Raw genomic sequence first — 22,628 nt, 5'->3', positions numbered from 1 at the left:
GCTACACAGCATGGATTATGGTTTACATTGTAGTTTACACTCTCTCCCAGTCCATTCAGTAGGTTACGACAGGATAGATGATGTCTTGCATCTGTCCCTGCAATATCATTCAGGACAACTCCAAGTGCCAAAAATGGCCCATATCACATCTCTTCCGTCTCCGTGCCCTCAGCAACTCCCATGGCCACTGTCTCCACATCAATGATACAGTTTCTTCCATTGCTAGAGTCACAATAATTCTATAGTAGAATACCAGTAAATCCCCTCTAATCCATATTTTATTCCTCCATCCTGAGGACACAGGGATGGCAATGCTGACTCTGCCTGTAACTTGAGAGGTGACTTAGATCCCACATGGCTGATGGATGGTAAAAAACATTATTAAACTTAAAAAAAAAAGCTCGTGAAATATAACTATGCATGTGAAAAAGGCTAAAAGGAAATATGATCATAGCTATGGGGTGGGATTAGGAGGGATTTCTCTTCTCTAGTTAATAATCTTTCTGTAATGTAGTTAAATTATTTTTTGCAATTTACACATTAAAAACAAACTAAGACATTCTGTTGAGAAGTCCGTTAGCTGTGAACATAGAGCAGGGCACACACCAGCACGCTGTTTCTTCTTTTAATTGTTAACCAGATAGATGGCTTTCTGGAGTCATCCAACCAATCCTGGAGAACCATGTGCTTCCAAATCATAACCCATAGCCCTTCCCATACAAGTTCCTGCCAGGGCAAGTGCTGGGTGTTATTCTCACCCTCTTCTGTGTCTGTTGGCTCATGCCATGCTTCAATCTAGAGCTGTTCTGTCCATTACAGTAGCCATTGCCACATGTGACTATTAAAATTTAAATTAATTAAAATTAAATGAAACAGGGAGCAGATGAAGCTCAAGCAGTTGAGCACCTGCCTCCCACACAGGAGGTCCCAGGTTCAGATCCCAGTGCTCCTAAAGAAGACAAACAAAGAGCATACATAGAGCAAAAACAAAGAACAGACAAGGAGCAAAAACCATGAGCAAAAACAATGAGCAAGACAACAAGCAAAAACCATGAGTAGACAATAAGCAAAATCAAACTAGACAAAAGAACAAGCAGGGAACAGATGTGACTCAAGCAGTTGAGCATCCCCCTCCCACAAGAAAGGTCCCGGGTTCAGTTCCTGGGGCCTCCTAAAGAAAAAAAAACAAAACAAACAACAAACAGACAACTAGCAAAAAACAATGAGTGCAACCAACAAGCGAAAACAAAGAGCAAAACAGATGAGGGAGCCATCTCGGTGGATAAAGAAAAAAAATTAAGTAAAATAAAAATCTCAGTTCCTCAGTTGCATTGGGCACATTCCAAGAGCTCAATAGTCACACGCGGCCAGTGGGCAGCACAGATACAGAACTTTTCTGTCATAGCAGAAAGTTCTCTTAGACAGCACTGCCCTAGCATCTAGGCTAAAGAGTCTAGAACTCTAGACAAAGAATCCTCAGCCAATTTTTATCAATAGATTGGTTGACCAATGACTTTTGCATCTGAAAATTTTACTGTCTCCTCCTATCTCTACTCTCTGGAAAACTCAAAATTTGGGAAAATTAAGGATGACTTCTACCTACTAAAATTTGGGGTTATCCCCATTACAGCGATTTAAGATTGCTTCATACTTCTTAAGCCACTGGAAAGTGGCTTAAGTGGGGATTTTTATGTTGTGTATGTCACCACGATAAAAAATAAAATTTAAAAAGTACTTCACAGAGTGGTGAAAATTGATCAGGCAGGGTAGGACAGGGGGATGGTTAATTAGAGTGTTGTTTTTGTTTTTGTTTTTTGTGAATGTTATTAACAGAAGACATTGTTTTGTCTGTTATGTGCCAAGTTGTATTATTAGTTAGTCAAAGTGGTACTGATGCAAAATACCAGAAATTAGTTGGTTTTTATGAAGGGTATTTATTTGGGGTAGGAGCTTACAGATACCAGGCCATAAAGCATAAGTTACTTCCCTCACCAAAGTCTATTTGGAGCAAGATGGCTGTTGATGTCTGAGAGGGCTCAGGCTTCCTTAGTTCTGACGTTGCTGGAGCTTGCTTTTCTCTGGGTTCAAGGTTCCTTTCTTTCTGCAGCTGGCTTCTCTTTCCTCTGTGAGCTTACTTCCCAGGGCTCCAGCTTAAGTCTTCAGCATTGAACTCCAACATCAAAACTCCAACATCAGAAACCCTCAACTCTGTTCTTTGCCATGCATTTTATCTGTGAACCCCCACCCACCAATGCCCTAATCATAACTCAGTCATGCCCAGGTACAGATCAGATTACAAGCATAATCCAGTATTTCTTTTTGGAATTCATAAATAATATTAAACTGCTACACAAGTGTTGTGGATATTTTATCTAATTTAATCTTCACAACCCTGAAAGGGAGGTTTTACCTCATTATATACTAAGACGAAGACACTGAGGCTCAAAGAAGTAGAGTAACTTTCCCCGCTTTACAAGTCAGAATCCATCCCTTCAGACAAAGCTCCGGCTCTTTCTATGACACCAACTCGTCTCATGGAAGAGTCCAAATATCATAGAAGGATTCTGATTGCCTAGGTCAAGCAATAAGCCTTCCCCTTGGACCAATCACATGGGAGAGAGAGGTGGACTACCATGATTGGCAGACCTGGGTCATTGGCCATCTCTCTACTGGCAGGAACAGTGACTGATGGTCCTACTAGAACCACATAAGATCTGGGAAAGGCAGCTGCCTAATGGAAAGGAGAACGGGCAGACTGGAACAACTGCTGTTCACAACTTTAACCCATCCCGTCGGGCCTCCCCACACACCCATCCTATTAGTTTTTGAAATCACCTCCAGGGGAACAGTAATAACAATTATTCTGCCTTATTGCCAGGCACTGTGACAAGTGCTTTCTATGCATTATCGCCGATACTCTCGACGTTTACCTCCGTTGTCCTACAGTGATGTTGGGATTGCTTTCTTGCTCTGGGTAGAAATGGCGGATCTCATTTCCGGGTCTTCCTAGGTGCCTGGTGGCCTGCTTCCCACAGCTCGCTGATCTCCTGAAATATGCTCCAGACTAATTCAAGCCGTCCACGTATTAAGCAGCAAACCCTTTGCCCTGAAGTCTGCACTCTCCTTTGGGGAGTGAAGTGAATGAGACATTCGCACTTACGGTGACTCACTAGATTGGACACCAACAGGCCAGTTCTGAAGCAGATTTCGTCTACACAGTCCAGCCTAGGGGCTGAACAATTACTCAGAGGCGGAACAGACACCCTCTAGAGGGTTCTGTGGAGCAGAGAGAACTGTGTTTCAACAGTCGGGGGAAGAAGGAATGTTCCCAGGCCATGGCTTCTCCCTGGACCGAATCCAGCCTCCACAAGAGCTGCTTGGGGCCCACATTGTCTAAGTAAACACTGATTCCTTGACGACTTTCCAAAATCAGGAACAGAGCGACTGTTTGGTTTGAACAGGCTGTGCTCTGTAAACCAATGCCTGCATATCACCAGGGTCCTTTGTAAATATTTTAGCTACAGATTGGAAGAACATGACTTTTTTAAAAAATCCCATCACTCCATGACTAGACATAGAATGAATTATGTGTTATTTCTGTTTATCGGGAGGTCCAATTCTCTAATTCGACTTTAAGCTTCTTAGATGTGTCTCTACTGAGACTGCGGGGGTTGGGTGGAGGCCCAGTAAATAACATCCCTCTTTTTCCTGCTTGAATTTGGAATGAAATGAAGAGAAGACACAGGAATCAAGTAGGTAGTGGTGAAAATATCATATTATTACCAGCCGATTATGGAGGAGTTGGCTCTAGGTATATGACCGAGGGGCCTTCCAATCCCTCACCCCAGAATTAGGCAGCCTTGGCTGCTGGTCTTAGCACTGGACCTGCACAGGCCTCACAGCTCACAGGTGGAACCTGGCCTTGCAGGACTTAGGGCAGGGGCTCCTAACCTTTTCTCTTCCACGGACCCCTTAACCAGTCAGGCGAAAGCCACAGACCCCTTACTAAGTCCACATTATATTATCATTATATTATTACTTAATAACCATATCAGGCCCGCACCAACACGTCCCCACAAGAAGAATGTTTTCATGAACTTCAATTCAAGTTCACGAACCCCTGACTGAGGGAATGGAGGGGCTAAAGAGAAGTCAGGCAGGCGCTGAGCCGGACACGCCCAGTTCCTTTTCTCTAAACTGCCAGTCAGATTGTTCCTCCTCTTCCCACGGGAAACAGGAGGGGAGAGGACCGAGAGCAGCTGAGGTGTGACCCGGGAGGGAGCTCTGCCACCAGGACACTTGAAGCCAGGGAAAAGGAGGTTTGCCACCAACAGACACTTTGATGAAGAGTGAAGCAAAGTCAGGGCCTGGTGGAGAACCCCTGTAAGATGATAGATGCATGAACCAGAAAGCAGAACTTGATCGTGAAGAGAAAGTTTACCTTCGGGCATACTTTCTTCCTTTTTTTAAATAAACACTTTTTTAAAAAAGATTTATTTTATTTATTTCTCCCCACCCCCTTGTTGTTTGCCCTCGCAATCTGTTCATTGTGTTCTCATCTTCCTTTTAGGACGCACCTGGAACCGAATATGGGCAGGAGGTACCTAATCGCTTGAGCCACCTCTCCTCCCTGCTTTGTTGTGTCTCTCATTATGATTCCCTCCTTGTGTCTCTTGTTGCGTCATCTTGTTGCATCTTCTCACTGCACCAGCCTGTTGCATCAGCTCACTGTCTTGCTCGTCTTCTTTAGGAAGAACTGGGAACTGAAACCAGGACCTCCCATGTGGTAGGTGGGAGCCCAATTGCTTGAGCCACATCTTCTTCCCCAGGCATACTTTCAACAACTGTATTAAGTAGCCCAGAGATGAACCTTTTTGGATTAGCTTCCCTTTATCCATTGTAGAAAAACTGGTAACACTTAGGCCACTTCAAAGATAGGAACACTGGAGCACAGAAGTATGGCTCCTAGATGCAAGCACCACAGTGGACATCACTTGCCTTTGCAACAGCCTTCCTGCTTGCCTGGAGCAGACAAGGCCTGCCCTACTAAGAGTAGTGCCTGCAGCATGGCAAATTTCACAAACCTGGGGTGCCGCCTGGCCCTACCACTTGCTAGCTGTGGTACTAGCACAAATTATTTAACAATTTAAATGCATTAAATAGTATCGATTCATTGAGCATTTTCATTTATGCCAGGCACTGTGCTGAGCATTTTCCATGTCCGTTTCATCCTCATGATCACTATCACCCTAGAGTCTACTGTTTAGTCTCATATTATGGGGATGGACCCTGAGGCACAGAGAGGAAAAGTATCTCAATTGAGGTCACCTGGTCAGCACATGGTGGAATCAGGATTGTACCCCAGACAGGACCCACTGATCTGGTAGGCACAGTGCTGAGCACCTGTGATCCTTTAGGGGCCCACAAAATTGCTGTCACTTCAATTTATTTTTTAAATTTTATAAAATTTTTATTTATTTATTTAAAAGATAGTTAGATTACATAAATGTTACATAAAAAATACAAGGGATTCCCTATGCCCCGCTCCCCACACTTCCCACATTTTCCCACAGAACGACATCCTTCATTAGGGTGGTACATTCGTTGCAATTGATGAACACATTTTGGAGCACTGTGCCTAAGCATGGATTATAGTTTACACTGCAGTTTACACTCTCTCCCACCCAAATCTGTAGGTTACGGCAAGGTGTATAATGGCCTGTATCTGTCGTGGCAGTGTCATTCAGGACAATTCCCAACTCCCAAAAAGGCCCCTGCATTACATCTGTTTTCCCCTTCCTGCTCTCAGAATCTCTAGGGCCACTGCCTCCACATCAGTGATATAATGTCTTCCGTTGCAAAAATCACATTTCAATTTATTTTAAAATCAGAAGAAAAAAACGAATGTAATGATAATGAATATACATTAGTAAATCCAACCTGGATTAGATTCATCTTTTTTCCAACATAATCACCAAATATCACTTTTAATATTTTTCATGGGAAAAGGGGCTCACAAAGGCCAGAGTTCCCAGGGCCCTTGACAGTCATGATGCGGTCCTGACCCCAAGCCCCTAACGCCAGGTCCCCGGGCATCCTCAGGTGTAACATCACGGCTTACCAAATCTCTGAACCTCCGTTTCCCACCTGTAACCCTGGACATCTGGTGGCCTGTGTGTGACTCAGGGTCTTCCTTTGTGAAACGGGCCTAACAGTAGGCTGGACTTGACTGTGGCTGGGAGGCCGGCCTGAGCAGCTGTGCCTGGTGCGCGGTGGACGGCTCCGTAGCCGTGCGCTGCATCTGAGATCATTCCTCATTGCAGGGGCGGGGACTGGAGCGGCCAGACCCCAGAGAGGCTGTGTCGGAGACAGCCAGCTGGCCGACAGCCTCAGTGTAGCGACACCTCATCAAGCGCACCAGGAATTCCACACCATCTTCATGGCAGCCTTCAGAGAGATTCTGCTGTACTCTTCAACAAAGCAGGGGAGATCCATGCTTACAAAAGCTGCCCGGCTTCGGCCATCATTTTCCTCCTTCCCAAACCCCTCCCCATTCCCTTGGGCCCTTTTCCTTCTGAGCTCTGTTTCTGCAGGAAGCGGGGCAAAAAGGACTCGGTTTTAAGTGAGTGTAGAAGAAAGAGCACAGAGATGGAACTCGCCGAGCTGGCTCTGTAGCCTAGCTCAGCCAAAACAACCTTGGACAAGCCAATCGACCTCTCTGAGCCTCAGAGTTCTTGGCTGGAAAATAAGAATACATAATTTAAAAAGTAATAATAATTATTACTAGTGGTGACTAGTGTAGTGTAGTGGTATACGCATAAAAGCATTGAGATCAGAGCTCTTTGGTCGAAACCTTGGCTCTACCCCTTGAAAGTGTATTATCTCTCCTCTCTAAGTCTAGGATTTCTCACCTGTTAAATGGGGAAGAATAATAGTACCCACTTCAGAGGGTTATTGGGATGATGAAATGATGTAATTGAATGTAAATCTCCTTCCATTACTGGACACACTGTATGTGCATGGTAAATGCCAGCAATTGCTATTTTAACTATGATCATGCCTTTTCATGACCCCAGTGCCCCAACTGCAGAAAGTTAATGTGCAGGGAATAGTTGGTAAATGAACATACGCTCAGATAGACAGATGAATAAATCTTGCCATTATTCTGAATCCGGGGCTCTTTTCTTCCTGCCAAATCTTCACTGACATAATGGCAATAGGAATTTTAGCAGGCTCCAGACTTTCAAATTTCCTGTTCCTTGTTAACTTGGTAACATGGTTTAAAATATGTCCACAGCTCTGACACTCCCTTCAAAAGATGGACCCTGATTCCCTTCTTCCGGACTATGGGCTGGATTTAGGGACTCGATTCTAACAGATAAAATACAGGGGAAGCGATACAGTGTGGAACTTCCAAGACTAGGTCGTTAAAGGCCTGGAGGATCCCACCTTGGCCTTGCTCTTGGATTGCTTCCTCTGGGGTAAGCCAGCTGCCACATCATGTGGACACACAAGCAGCTCTATGCAGGGCTCCAATGATGAGAAACAGAGGTCTCTTGCCACCAGTCCTGTGAGTGAGCCACCTTGGAAGCACATCTTCCAGCCCTGGCCAAGTCTTCAGGTGAATTCAGCCCCATCCAACTTTTTTTTTTAGGAGGTACCGGGTATTGATCCTGGGACCTCATGTGTGGAAGCTGGCACTCAATCACTGAGTTACACCCGCTTCCCCCATGCAACCTTCTGACTGCAACCCTGAGCAAGGACCACCTAGAAGAGCTACTCCCAAATTCCTGACCCACAGAAACTATGAGGTAATAAATGCTTGTTGTTTTAAGCTGCTATGTTTAGGGATCATTTGTGACACAGCAATGGATAACTAACACACTTTTATTCATGATAAAAGGTTGAATGCCTGTTTTTCTAACAATACCTGGCTCCTAGAGACTTCCAACTTGTTCGTTCTCCATGTATTTTATTTAGGCCAATAAAAGAATTTATTTGGGAAATGGGGGAAAGACCATAGTTTGCTGAGAAATGGGAGAGAAAGATGGAAATATACACCAATTTGGTGCAGGCTCCTCTAGGCAGAGAGAGCCTCTCCAGATTTCTTTAACATTATTCCAGAAGCCTGAATGAGCCATTTTACTTGTGACATTACTATTACGAGGCCACACCTGCTAACTAATCAAAGGCCCCCTCCCCCTTAAGATCTCATGTGGGTGACATGCTGACATCCATTATATACCAGACGTCAGTGAAATTGGCATCACTGGACCCCTGGCTGGGAAAGAAGGGTCAGGCTTGGTGACAGGCAGGCTTCCATCGTCAGTAGCTCCTATTTGGAAGCATTGAGGAGGGTCCATCTCAGAGAGAATATTTCCTTACTGACAGCTCCCCTGCTGTTTAAACAGCAGCTAATCCTTTCACCTTATTTGGAGACAACTTCAGAATCCTGTCCCTGGCGAGCCAAGTCTCAGAGCTAAATGGAAAGAACTCTCCTAGGCCTTGGCACCTGGGGAGGCTCTGCCTGGAAAGAGTGCACATGCCTGACAAGATTGAGGGCTCAGGGCTGATAAAGCAAGCCAGCTGTTCTGTGTCATATTGAGGGCCTTAGCAATAGGGCTGTCTTGAGGTAGCGGCTAGTGTGGCTGTGGTCATCTAGCTCAATAGTCTTTTCCTGAACACCTGCAATGTACCAGTCACTGTCAATGAGGCCAGGACACAAGGCTGAGTAGACAAGGTCCTTACCCTCAAAGACCTCATAGTCTTGTTGGGACAATGGGAAGACCAATCAATAATGACAGTTCAGAGCAGTAAATGGAGGTTTACCAGGGGAGAGTCCCTGGATTCTAGGAGGCTGGGTTTCCTGAGCTAAGTGGGAGGCAAGAGTAGAAGTAAGCACATGAAAGAGGCTGGGAAATGTGTTCTGGGCAGAGGTGCTTGACCAAAAGCAAAGCCACAGGGGTAAGGTAAGGGGTGGGGGAGAAATATGTTAGATGAACCCAGAGGGTTAAGTGGGAGGCAGGTGGGGGCTGGGCATGTAACTGGAGAGGCAGGCAGGGTCCAGGGTGAGCAGAGCTTTGAGGAACATGATTTGAAGCATGAATATTATCTTGGTCATGACAAGTCATCACTGAAGGGTTTCGAGCAGAAAAGGGACATAACGGAGTCCGGATTTTAAAATGTTCATTCAGGCAACCCTGTGGAGGGTGGATTTTAAGAAGACTGGAGGTACGGAGGCCAATGAGGAGGCTGCCATCACCTGTCCAGGCAAGTTTGATGAGGGTCTGGTATTGATTGGCCTTGGGGGTGAAGAGGGTAGAGCAGATTCAAAGAATGTTGAACAGGTAGAATTGGTCAGGATCCAGTACAGGGAGGAGTAAATCCCGGGTTAAGGACTTGGAAGGCTAGAGTAAGGACTCCGAGTTCCCAGTCATAGCTTCTGAGGGCTGGCAGGATCTACTTTATCCTCCTCCCGTCTCTCTCAGAATCTAGTATGAACATGACCCGCCAAAATAAACTTGATATTTGAAGGAAGATACCACTGAACAGGTCCATGAAGCCACACCCAGTTTATGACAAGGATCCTGAGGCAACGGCTGAGTGCAGATTTCTTGTAAAGTCGAATGTGTTCACTTCTCCCATTCTGCACTGCCATCACTGGGCCACAAGCACCACCCTCTCTTGCCTGGACCATTGGAGTAGCTGCCTAATTGGTCTTCCATTTCCACCTTGACCTCTAAATCCAGGTTCCAGGCTGTGGTCACTGGGATCCTTTAAAAATGCACATTGGACAATGTCATTCCCCTGTTTAAAGCCCTTGAAAGGTCTTCTCTTACGCTTAGGATAAAATCCATCCTTCTTTCCACAGCCTATTTGACCCTCTGCCCACTTCTCCAACCTTCTCTTCTTCCCTGCCCCACTTGCTCACTGTGTCCCATGCACTGGCCTTCAACTATTGTTCAAATATACCAAGCTCTTACCCACTCAGCGCCTTTACTCACTTAACACATATTTATCAAGTACCTACCATGTGCCAGATATTGTTCTTGGCACTGAAGATATAGCAGGGAACAAAAATGACCCAAATCCCTGCCCTTGGGAAACCAGGGAAAGTCTCAACGAGAAGGTGACATTGGAGACCTGAAGCAGGTGAAGGTATAAACCATACAAATGTGTGAGAAGAGCATTCCTGGCAGAGGGAATAGCAAGTGAAAAGGCCCTGAGGCTGGAACGTGCACCAGGTGGCAAGGAGCCCAGAGGGCCTGGAGAGAGATGAGCTCAGAGACCCGGACTGGGTTAGCCTTGCAGGTGGTACAAGAACTTTGGCATCTGTGGAAACCTCTGCCTGACATACTGTACCCCAGTTCTTCACATGGCTGGCTTTTTCCCATGTTTCAGTTCTCATAGAGACTATCTTTGACCAGCCCCATACATCACTATCATAACACTCTACTTTCTACATGCTAAATGGCAAAATATGTAATCATATGATCTATTTCCACTTATTTCTCTGTTTCCTCCAACACAATCTCCTTGAGGGCAGGAGTCTTGACTCTTTTGGTGACTATTGTAAACCCAATGCTTCACAGACTGGCCAGCACTTGGTAAGGGCTCAATGCATAACCTGTCCAAGGAAAGAAGCAGGGAGATTCTATATTTATTATTACTATTTTGAGCCTCATGGGGTATAAAGTGGTGTGCTTTGATGTTGAGGAGCACCTGCAGAGAACATGTGAGCATTGGATGGAGATAAAGGGTAGCCTGTATACTTGCGGGGGAGGAGAGATGGCTAGGAAGTAATGATCTACATCCCAAACCTTGGCTTACAACACCATCCTTGGATTGCACTCCTGGAGATTGCTTGGGGGCCTGGCAGGATAGGAACTCACCAAGTCGGCTTAGAGAAAGCTGTCTAAAGAGTTGGGTCACATGCCCAACCTGCCACTTATTTGTTATTCCACTTGATCCAACAGCAAATTGGAAGGCTCTTGAGCCCTTTCCTAGAAAGACATTCCCAGGTTTATACAGAATCCTTTCGGCGAGGTAGACACTGCTATCTTCCTTCCTAGCACATATTTCGTTTCCTCTACTTTTAAGCAGAATCCAGATCTTGACCAAATACTCACCTTCCCCCACCCCCGCAGTCATGTGCCACAGGGGAAACTGGCCTAACCCTCATCCAGGCAAGGTCCTGACTGATCAGAGGTAATCCCAGGCGCCTGGCTGATGATTGGTTCATTAAAGAGCTTTCAACCCAACTCTGCCAACGAGATGAGAGGGGGCTTCTGGTCCCTGAAGCACAGCCTGAAGCCAAGAATTCTCCCCATTTTTGACTGAGGCAGAGATGGCAGCTTCTTTGGAGGGCCAGTTCCGTCATATTCTGGGAGTCATTCTTGGAGGCACAGACTCAGCATGCTCCTCCTGCCCTTCTAAAAAGTTAGCAAGCACCTAATGCCTCGTAGTAAAGCTCTTTCTGTTTAAAATAGCTGGAGATGGTTTTCTTCCCTGCAGTGGAGCCTGGTTGATAGCACTATTATTAACCCCTCTTAGCAGAAGAGGACATTGAGACCCAGAAAACTGAAATAACTTGTCCAGACATACAGCTAATAAGTGGTGGAACTGGGCTGGAATCTATATCTGTCTGATTCCAAAGCCTGTGATTGTCACCAATCTGTTTTTAGTTTGCTTTCTACTACTTTACCCCATACAACCTTCTTTATTCAACATTCGAACATTTGAATCCTTGATTGCAAGAACATTTAATTTAAAACATTGCTTAAAATTTAGTCTGTAGAAAACAGTGAAGGTTGAACCCCTGAGGTTACGTCTGTTCCCCCTTTAAATATACACGGGGGAAAAAAGGAGACAAGATAACCAGGGATGAAATGCCAACAAATTGTTGGAATATGGAAAGCAGACAGAGGAATGATGGCTGTTGTAAGAGGATGGAAAAATCTGAAACCTCTTGCAGATCAGAGTTTTGCCCCACTGAACCCCATAAAAGCTCAGGCATTGGGTGCCTTAGTGTTTTGGGGGAAGCCATCAATGGGGGAAGGTGAGGGGAGAAAGCAAGAGGGTTGTAATTCTACAGCTAGATTTTAGCTCTTCACCTCAACTCTTCAATAGCAGGTCACTACCTTGCCCCCACCAACAGATACGGTTTTTTCCCTAGAGAATTTGAACTAGAGAGTCACGACTTTGGGGGCACCAGCCATCAGCCCCAAACCCAGGAGATAAACTAAACATATATTCTAAATAGCAAGAGCCCCCTACCTCCTTGAATACAGGCAGAAAACAGGAAGTCAGAGGAAGCAGAAGCAATGCAAGGACAGAAAAGAAACTTTAAAAAAAGTACATCACTATGATTCACACTCTGAAAGAGGGACGTGGATTTGGTTCAACTGGTAGAGCACCCGCCTACCACATGGGAGGTCAGGATTCAAACCCAGGGCCTCCTGACCCATGTGATGAGCTGGCCCATGTGCAGTGCTGATGTGTGCAAGGAGTGCTGTGCCACACAGGGGTGTCTACCACATAGGGGAGCCCCACATGCAAGGAGTGCGCCCCATAAGGAAAGCCACCCCACGCGAAAAAGGCACAGCCTGCCCAGGAGTGGCGCTGCACATACAGAGAGCTCACACAGCAAGATGATGCAACAAAGAGGGACACAGAGTCCTGGTGCCACTGACAAGAATCCAAGCAGACATGGAAGAACACACACAGCAAATGGACACAGAGCAGACAACGGAGGGAGAGGGGGAGGAAGGGGAGAAAAAATAAATAAATAAATAAATCTTTTAAAAAATACTCTGAAAGAGATAAAAGATCTATGAATAAAAGAAGTGTGTACTATTTTTAAAATCAGTAAAAAAAAAAGTGATACCTTTCAGAAATTAAAAATATGAAGAATAATTCAGTTTCTGGAAAGATGGAGGATTAGAGAGGCAGAGAGATCACTTCTCTACCAGAAAAAATAGCTGCAGTTTAGGTGGAGACTGTTTGGAGGGCTGCTCTGGGGCTCAGGATGCCACAGGAAGGCAAGACAACATCCAGAAGAGAGAGGGATGAAGGAAAGGAGTCTCAGCTGGCTGAAAAATCCTGTTGGTAGAGCTGTAAAAGCAGCAGCAGGTGCCCTTCCCCCCACCTACAGAGCAAATAGCAGTCTGCCAACTGCAGTGGCTGCGGACTGCAGCAGCTGCAGACTGAGGGATTTCAGGGTTCCTCTTCCTCATGAAAGAGAAGAGAGAAGGACACAGCCTACAGCAAATTCAGATTTTGGACAGTGAACTTGGTCTACTGCACTGGAAGGGTTGCACACTTCTAGGCCAGGTGTGGCCACAGCGTTGTTTGCCCTGAGAGCTGGCAGGGAGCTAAAGGTAATTTGAAGGAGCAGAGGGGCTCAGTTAGTTGAGTACCTGCTTGCAACATATGAGGTCCTGGGTTCAATCCCTGGTAAAACCTAAAAATAAATAAAATAAAGATAATTTGCCTTTTCAAACACTTCCCTATTGCCCCAGGCTGGTTGCTGAAGAGATAGGGGGAGGGAGGGTGTGGTCGGTGGAGAACAGCCTCTGAGAAAGTTTGTTTGTGAGGCTTGGCCAACCCTGAAGACGTGGCTTCTGCACCTCCCACCCACCTGAAGAGTTACTCTGAATACATTTCCCCCCTAGCACCTGGGGTCTGAGCTGAGAGGTCTGCCAAAGAGTTCCATCTGCTGACAGACCAGAAAAGTGTATGAAAAAGGAAAAATAATAATAAAGAGGCAAGCAGGTACCTTTACTGCCTCCCTCTCCAAAGCCCTGGAAACTGACCTGCTCCCCATTACTGGGTCCTTAGTCCTGGTTTGAGCAGTTTAAAAGGCACAATCCTAAATATCTAGAACAAGTTGAACCAGGAGCCAAAAACCAGGGTTAACACAAAACTACTTAACAGTAAATCCCTAGGCAAGAGAGAGAAAATGAACATCAGAGTAAACTCAGCATCAGAAATAGATGCCTAGACAACAACAACAAAAAAATTACAAGCCACAGGGAAGCGGATTTGGCCCAACAGATAGGGTGTCCACCTACCACATGGGAGGTCCAAGGTTCAAACCCAGGGCCTCCTGACCCATGTGATGAGCTGGTCCATGTGGAGTGCTGATGAGTGCAAGAGGTGCCATGCCATGCAGGGATGTCCCCTGCATAGAGAAGCCCAACGTGCAAGGAGTGCACCCTGTAAGGAGAGCCACCCAGTGCAAAAAAAGTGCAGCCTGCCCAGGAATGGCACCACACACAGAGAGTTGACGCACCAAGATGATGCAACAAAATGAGACACAGATTCTGAGTGCCACTGACAAGAATACAAGGGGACACAGAAGAACACACAGCGAATGGACATGGAGAACAGACTACTGGGGGGGTGGGAGGGTTGGCAGGGAAGGGCAGGGAAGGGATAAAATAAAATAAAAAGATTCTAGAATTTTTAAAAAAATTACAAGCCATATAAAGGAAAAGGAAGATATGACTCAAAGGAACAAATCAAAACTCCAGATGAGACACAGGACTTGAAACATCTAATCAATGAGGTTCATACACATCTCCTAAATCAAATCATGGAGTTGAAGGACAACAAGGCTAAAGAGATAAAAGACATTAAGAAGAAACTGATCATGGAGGTGGACTTGGCCCAGTGGTTAGGGCATCCGTCTACCACATGGGAGGTCCGCGGTTCAAACCCCGGGCCTCCTTGACCCGTGTGAAGCTGGCCCACGCGCAGTGCTGATGCGCGCAAGGAGTGCCGTGCCACGCAGGGGTGTCCCCGCATAGGGGAGCCCCACAGGCAAGGAGTGCGCCCCATAAGGAGAGCAGCCCAGTGTGAAAGAAAGTGCAACCTGCCCAGGAATGGTGCCGCACACACGGAGAGCTGACACAAGATGACGCAACTAAAAGAAACACAGATTCCCATGCTGCTGACAACAACAGATGCAGACAAAGAAGATGCAGCGAACAGACACAGAGAACAGACAACTGAGGTGGGGGGGGGAGAGGGGACAAATAAATAAATAAATAAATACATCTTTTAAAAAAAGAAGAAACTGATCATTAAATCATAAAAAAAAAAGAAACTGAGTGAGCACAAAGGAAAATTTGAAATATTGGATAGAAAAATAACAGCTCTTATGGGAATGAGAGATACAATAAGTGACATAAAATATACAATAGAGACACACAACAGCAGATCTGAAATCATGGAAGAAATAATCAGTGATGTAGAGGAAAGAACAACTGAAATTGAAGAGAAAGAAGAACCCAGAGAGAAAAGAATGGAAAAATTTGAGCAGGGGCTCAGGGAGTTGAATGATAATACGAAGTGCACCAACAGACATGTTACGGGAGCTCCAGAAGGAGATGAGGAGGAAAAGGGGACAGAAAGAGTATTGTGGGAAATAATGGCTGAAATTTTCCCAACTCTCATGAAAGACATGATTATATGTGTCCAGGAAGCACAATGCATTCCAATTAGAATAAATCCAAATAGACCCCAAGACACATAATATGCACAATGTGAAATGCCAAAGATAAAGAGAAAACTCTGAAAGCAGCAAGGAGAAAGCAAAAAAAAGTCACATACAAGGGACATCCAGTAAACTTAGTGCGTATTTTTCTTCAGAAACCATGGAGGCAAGAAGGTGGTGGTATGTTATAATTAAGGTACTGAAAGAGAAAAATAAACAGCCAAGAATTCTTTGTTTGACAGACTGTCCTTCAAATACAATGGTGAGTTTAAAATATTCACAGATAAACAGAAAGTAAGAGAGTTCATAAATAAGAATCCAGCTCTGCAGGAAACACTAAAGGGAATTCTGCAGCCAGAAAAGACGAGAGAGAGAGGCTTTGAGGACTGTGTAAAAGTGAAGACTATCAGAAAGGGTAACCAAAAAGGTAAAAAGATGGATAAAATTAAGATATGATATATGAAAACCAAATGATAAAATGGCTGAAGTAAGTAATGTCTTTACAGTAATTTTTTTTAAAGGAAGTACTGGAGATCAAACCTGGGACCTTGTATATGGGAAGCAGGCACTCAATCACTTGAGCTACACTCACTCCCTACAGTAATAACATTGAATGTTAATGGATTAATTAAACTCCCCAATCAAAAGACATAGGCTGACAAAATGGATAAGAAAACATGAGCCATCCATATGCTGTCTGCAGGATATTCACCTTAGACCCAAGGATGCAAGTAGATGGAAAGTGAAAGGTTGAAAAAAGATATTTCACACAAATAGAAGAGAGAAGGAGTAGCTATATTGGTGTCAGACAAAACAGACTTCAAATGCAAAAAAAAGTGATAAGAAATGCAGAAGGCCATTATATATTATTAAAAGGGCCAATCTATCAGGAAGGAGTAACAGTCATAAATATCTATGCACCTAACCAGGGTGCTCCAAAATACATGAGGCAAACTCTGGCAAAACTGAAAAGAGAAATAGATGTCTCTACAATAATAGTTGGAGACTTCAGCATGCCACTTAAATCAATAGGTAGAACAAGTAGACAAAAGATCAACAGGGAAACAGAGAACTTCAACAATATGATAAATGAACTGGACCTGACAGACATATACAGAGCTTTGCACCCTAAATCAGCAGGTTATACATTATTCTCAAATGCTCATGGATCTTTCTCCAGGATACACCACATATTGGACCACAGCACATCCCTCAATAAATTCAAGAAGATTGAAATTATACAAAGCACCTTCTTTGATCATAATGGAATGAAGCTGGAAATAAATAATAGGCAGGAAAGTGGAAACTTTGCAAATATATGGAGGCTGAACAACACACTCTTAAACAATCAGTGGGGCAAAGAAGAAATTGCTAGTAGATATCTTAAGATGAATGAAAGCATATGAAAAAGCATGGAATACAGGGGAGCAGATGTAGCTCAAGTAATTGAGCACCTGCTTCCCAAGCATGAGGTCCTGGGAACAATCCCTGGTACCTCCTTAAAAAAGAAAACAAAAACAAGAACAAAAACTTATGGGATACAGTGAAGGCAGGGCTGAGAGGAAAATTTATAACCCTAAATGCCTATATTTAAAACGAAGAGTGGGAAACGGACTTTGGCCCAGTGGTTAGGGCGTCCGTCTACCATATGGGAGGTCCGCGGTTCAAACCCCGGGCCTCCTTGACCCATGTGGAGCTGGCCATGCGCAGTGCTGATGCGCGCAAGGAGTGCCGTGCCACGCAAGGGTGTCCCCCGCGTGGGGGAGCCCCACGCGCAAGGAGTGCGCCTGTGAGGAAAGCCGCCCAGCGTGAAAAGAAAGAGCAGCCTGCCCAGGAATGGCGCCGCCCACACTTCCCGTGCCGCTGACGACAACAGAAGCGGACCACAGAAGCCGACAAGGAAACAAGACGCAGCAAACCGACACCAAGAACAGACAACCGGGGGGGGGGGGGGGGGGAGGGGGGGGAATTAAATAAAATAAATAAATCTTTAAAAAAATAAAAATAAAACGAAGAGTGAGCTAAAATCAAAGAACTAACTGAACAGCTGGAGAAACTAGGAAAACAACAGTAAACTAATCCCAAAGAAAGCAGAAGGAAAGAAATAACAAAGATTGAACAGAAATAAAGAAATTGAGAACAAAAAACCTATAGAGAAAATCAAGAAAACCCAAAGCTTGTTCTTTGAAAAGGTCAATAAAATCAAGAAACTCTTAATAAGACTAACAGAGAGAAAAAGAGAGAAGATGCAAATAAATGAAATCACAAATGAAAAGGGGGACATTACGACTGACTCGCACAAAAATAAAAAGAATCATAAGAGGATATTGTGAGAAACTGTATGCCAACAAATTAGATAACCTAGATGAAATGGAAAAATTCCTAGAAATGGACAACCTACATTGACTCTACAAGAAATACAGGAACTCAACAAGTCAATCACAAGTTAAAAATGGATCAGTCATCAAAAATCTCCCAAGAAAGAAAAGTCCAGGACCAGTTGGCTTCATGGGTGAACAGTACCAAACATTTCAAGGAGAATTAATACCAATCTTGCTTAAACTCTTCCAAAAATTTTGAAAAAGAGGGAAAATTACCCAACACATTTTATGAAGCCAATATTACCCCAATACCAAAGTCAGATAAAGATACTACAAGAAATGAAAGTTACAGATCAATCTCTCTAATGAATACAGATGTAAAAATTCTAAAAAAAGTACTTGCAAATCAAATGCAACAGCATATGAAAACAATTATGCATCATGACCAAGTGGTTTCATTCCTGGTATGCAAGGGTGGTTCAACATAAGAAAATCAATTAATATAATATACCACATTAACAAGTCAAAGGGAAAAACCACATGATCATCTCAATTGATGCAGAAAAGGCATTTGACAAAATCCAGTATCCTTTCTTGATAAAAACATTTCAAAAGATAGGTATAGAAGGAAAGTTCCTCAACATAATTTAGGGCATATATGAAAATCCTACAGTCAACATCCTACTCAATGGGGAGAGGTTGAATTCTTTCCCTCTAAGATCAGAAACAAGACAAGGATGCCTGCTGTCACCACTTTTATTCAATATTGTGCTAGAAGTTCTAGCTAGAGCAATTAGGCAAGAAAAAGAAATCAAAGGCATCCAAATTGGAAAAAAAAAGAGGAAGTAAATCTCTCACTATTCACGGATGACATGATTCTATATTTAGAAAATTCTTGAATATCTACAACAAAGCTACTTGAGCTAATAAAAGAATGCAGCAAAGTTACAGGATACAAGATCAGCATGCAAAAATCAGTACTGTTTCTATACACTAGTAATGAGCAAGTTGAGGAGGAAATCAAGAAAAAAATCCATTTACAATAGCAACAAAAAGACTCAAATTTTAGAAATTAATTTAACCAGGAATGTAAAGGGTTTGTACTAAGAAAACTATAAAACACTGCTAAAGGAAATCAAAGAAAACCTAAAGAAATGGAAGGTCATTCTGTGCTCACAGATTGTGAAAATGTGAATTCTACCCAAATTTATTTATAGATTCAATGCAATGCCAGTCAAAATTCCAACAACCAACTTTATAGAATAGACAAGTTTATTTGGAAGGGAAAGGGGTCTGAAATATTAAAAAAAAAAAAATCCTAAAAAAGAAGAGCAAAGTCAGAAGACTCACGCTCCTTGACCTTGAAGTATATTGCAAAGCTACTGTTGTCAGAACAACATGGGATTGGCATAAAGTCAATTGGCCCTACTTTGGAGTTTGTTCCTAAGTGTGATAGAGTTGGACTCAGATGTGATCTTTCTACACATGCCTCTTCTGTTACTTTTACCAGACCTGTGGTTGGCGCTGGGGTTGGTTTATACCCAGGAGACCTGAATCTCTGGACTGTCCATGTGACAGCCAGGCCCTGAGCCTCAGCAGACTTGCAACTCCACCTTCTGCTTTATTGGACTTACCTTGGCCAGCTAACAGGGAGGTGAAGAAGGTCAACCACCACACCACGGAGCCAAGAGTGCCTATAACTGCAAGCAGGAGAATTGCATCCATCATCCATGTGGCATCTAAGCACCCTCTCGATATAGAGGTGGAGTGGACATAACCATCCCAGGGTCCACAGGATGGAAGAACAGAGTATGGATTAGAGTGGACTTACTGATATTCTATTATGGAACTACTGTGATTAGTAATGGAAGAAAATGTAGCATTGATGTGGAGAAAGTGTCCATGGTAGCTATTGAGGATAGGGAGAGGGAGGAAGGGATGTGATTTGGGGGCATTTTCAGGACTTGGAGTTGTCCTGGGTGGTACTGCAGGGACAGTTGTTGGACATTTTATGTCTGCCATGGCCCACTGGGTGGACTGGGAGAGAGTGTAAACTATAGTATAAACCATTGTCCATGTGGTGCAGCAGTGCTCCAAAATGTATTCACCAAATGCAATGAATGTCCCATGATTATGGAAGAGGTTGTTGATATGGGAGGAGTGGGGGGGGGGTATATGGGGACCTCATATTTTTTAATGTAACATTTTTAAAAAATAAAGAGAAAAAAAGAAAAAAAAAAGATCAAATTGAGAGTTCAGAAATAGACCCTCACCTCTACAGGCAACTGATTTTTTTTTTTTTTTTAAAGATTTATTTATTTATTTAATTTCCCCCCTCCCCTGGTTGTCTGTTCTTGGTGTCTATTTGCTGCATCTTGTCTCTTTGTCCGCTTCTGTTGTCGTCAGCGGCACGGAAAGTGTGGGCGGTGCCATTCCTGGGCAGGCTGCTCTTTCTTTTCACGCTGGGCGGCCCTCCTCACGGGCGCACTCCTTGCACGAGGGGCTCCCCCACGCGGGGGACACCCTAGCGTGGCAGGGCACTCCTTGCGTGCATCAGCACTGCGCATGGCCAGCTCCACACGGGTCAAGGAGGTCCGGGGTTTGAACCGCGGACCTCCCATATGGTAGACAGACGCCCTAACCACTGGGCCAAAGTCCGTTTCCCTACAGGCAACTGATTTTTGATAAGCCTACCAAGTCCACTTTTCTGGAACAAAACAGTCTCTTCAATAAAATGTGCTGGGAGGACTGGATATCTATAACCAAAAGAATGAAAGAGGACCCCTAGACAAGAATGAACAAAAATGGATCAAAGACCTAAACATAAAAGCCAGGACCATTAAACTCCTAGAAGATAATGTAAGGAAGCATCTACAAAACCATGTAGTAGATGGGGGTCTCTTAAACTTTACACCCAAAGCACGAGCAACAAAAGAAAAAATAGATAAACGGGACCTTCTCAAAATTAAACACTTATGTACTTTAAAGGACTTTGTGAAGAGGTAAAAAGGCAGCCTACTCAATGGGAGAAAATATTTGGAAATCACACATCTGACAGAAGTCTAACATACATGATATATAAAGAGATCCTACAACCCAACAATAAAAAGACAAGTGACTCAGTTTAAAAATGGACAAAAGTCCTGAAGACATTTTTCTAATGAAGAAATACAAAAGGTGAAAAAACACATGAAAAAGTGCTCAGCATCATTGGCTATTAGGGAAATGCAAATCAAAGCTACAATGAGATATCATTTCACACCTACTAGAATGGCCACTGTTAACAAAACAAAGCTACAAGTGTTGGAGAAATAGGAACACATAGTCACTGCTGGTGGGAATGTAGAATGGTACAGTCACTGTTGAAGTCTGTTTGGTGGTTCCTAAGGAAGTTAGATATAGATCTACCCTGTGACCCGGCAATACCACTACTAGGTATATACCCAGAAGAACTGAGAGCAATGACACAAACAGACATCTGCACACCAATGTTCATAGCAACATTATTCACAATTGCCAAAAGATGGAAACAACCTAGGTGTGCATCAACTAACGAATGGATAAACCAACTGTGATATATACACATGATGGAATATTATTCTGCTGTAAGAAGAAATGGAGTCGTGAAGCATATGACAATGTAGATATACCTGAAGGGCATTATGTTGGTGAAGCAAGCCAGGCACAAAAGGACAAATATATGATTTGCTATTATGAATTAAATATAATGAGCAAACTCATGGAGTTAATAGCTAGAATATAAGTCACCAGAGAAAAGAGTGTGACTAGAGAATGGAAAGTTGAGGTTTAATCTGTGCAGAATTGGTAAAAAGTTGTTTGTAAATGTTTGGAAATTAATAGAAATGGTAAAAGCACATCCCAGGATTTGTAATTAGTAGCACAAAATATGTGTATGATAGTGTTGTGTTTTTTTGTAGTAATGAAAATGTTCTAATATTGATTGAAGTGATTATACCAAATGCCATACTTTAGGGGAACTGGTGTAGCTCAGTGATTGAACACTAGTCTCCCATATACAGGGTCCTGGGTTCAATCCCCGGCCCCAGTAGCTTAAAAAAAAAAAAGTTGATTATACTCTTTAGATGAATTACATGGTTTATGAACAACAACAACAAAATAATAGGGTTGGTTGGGGGAAAAATACACCAAATGTGAGATACAGATTATAGTTAGTAGTAACACTGATAATGCTCTTTCATAATCTGTTACAAAGTTTCACAACAATAGGAAGTATTTATGATCGGGTGATGTATGGGAGCCCTGCATGATGTTATGCATGTTTGTTTTATAAGTTCACAACTTTTTCTATACACTGTGTATGTTCATGTATGAATGATATACTTCAGTAAATTGTTTTTATTTTTAATTTTTAAAATTTTTAAAATTTTTAATTTTTAATTTTATTTTTTTTAAAGATTTATTTATTTATTTCTCTCCCCTTCCCCCCCACCCCCCGCCCCTGCCCTAGTTGTCTGTTCTCTGTATCTATTCGCTGCATGTTCTTCTTTGTCCACTTCTGTCGTTGTCAGCGGCACGGGAATCTGTGTTTCTTTTTGTTGCGTCATTTTGTTGTGTCAGCTCTCTGTGTGTGTGGCACCATTCCTGGGCAGGCTGCACTTTCTTTCGCTCTGGGCGGCTCTCCTTAAGGGGCACACTCAATGCACGTGGGGCTCCCCTACGCAGGGACACCCACACGTGGCAGGGCGCTCCTTGCACGCATCAGCACTGCGCGTGGGTCAGCTGCACACGGGTCAAGGAGGCCCCGGGGTTTGAACCGCGGACCTCCC

This window comes from Dasypus novemcinctus, chromosome 9, assembly GCF_030445035.2.
Source record: "Dasypus novemcinctus isolate mDasNov1 chromosome 9, mDasNov1.1.hap2, whole genome shotgun sequence".
Taxonomy (NCBI): domain Eukaryota; kingdom Metazoa; phylum Chordata; class Mammalia; order Cingulata; family Dasypodidae; genus Dasypus; species Dasypus novemcinctus.
Note: the sequence above shows the minus strand (reverse complement) of the source record.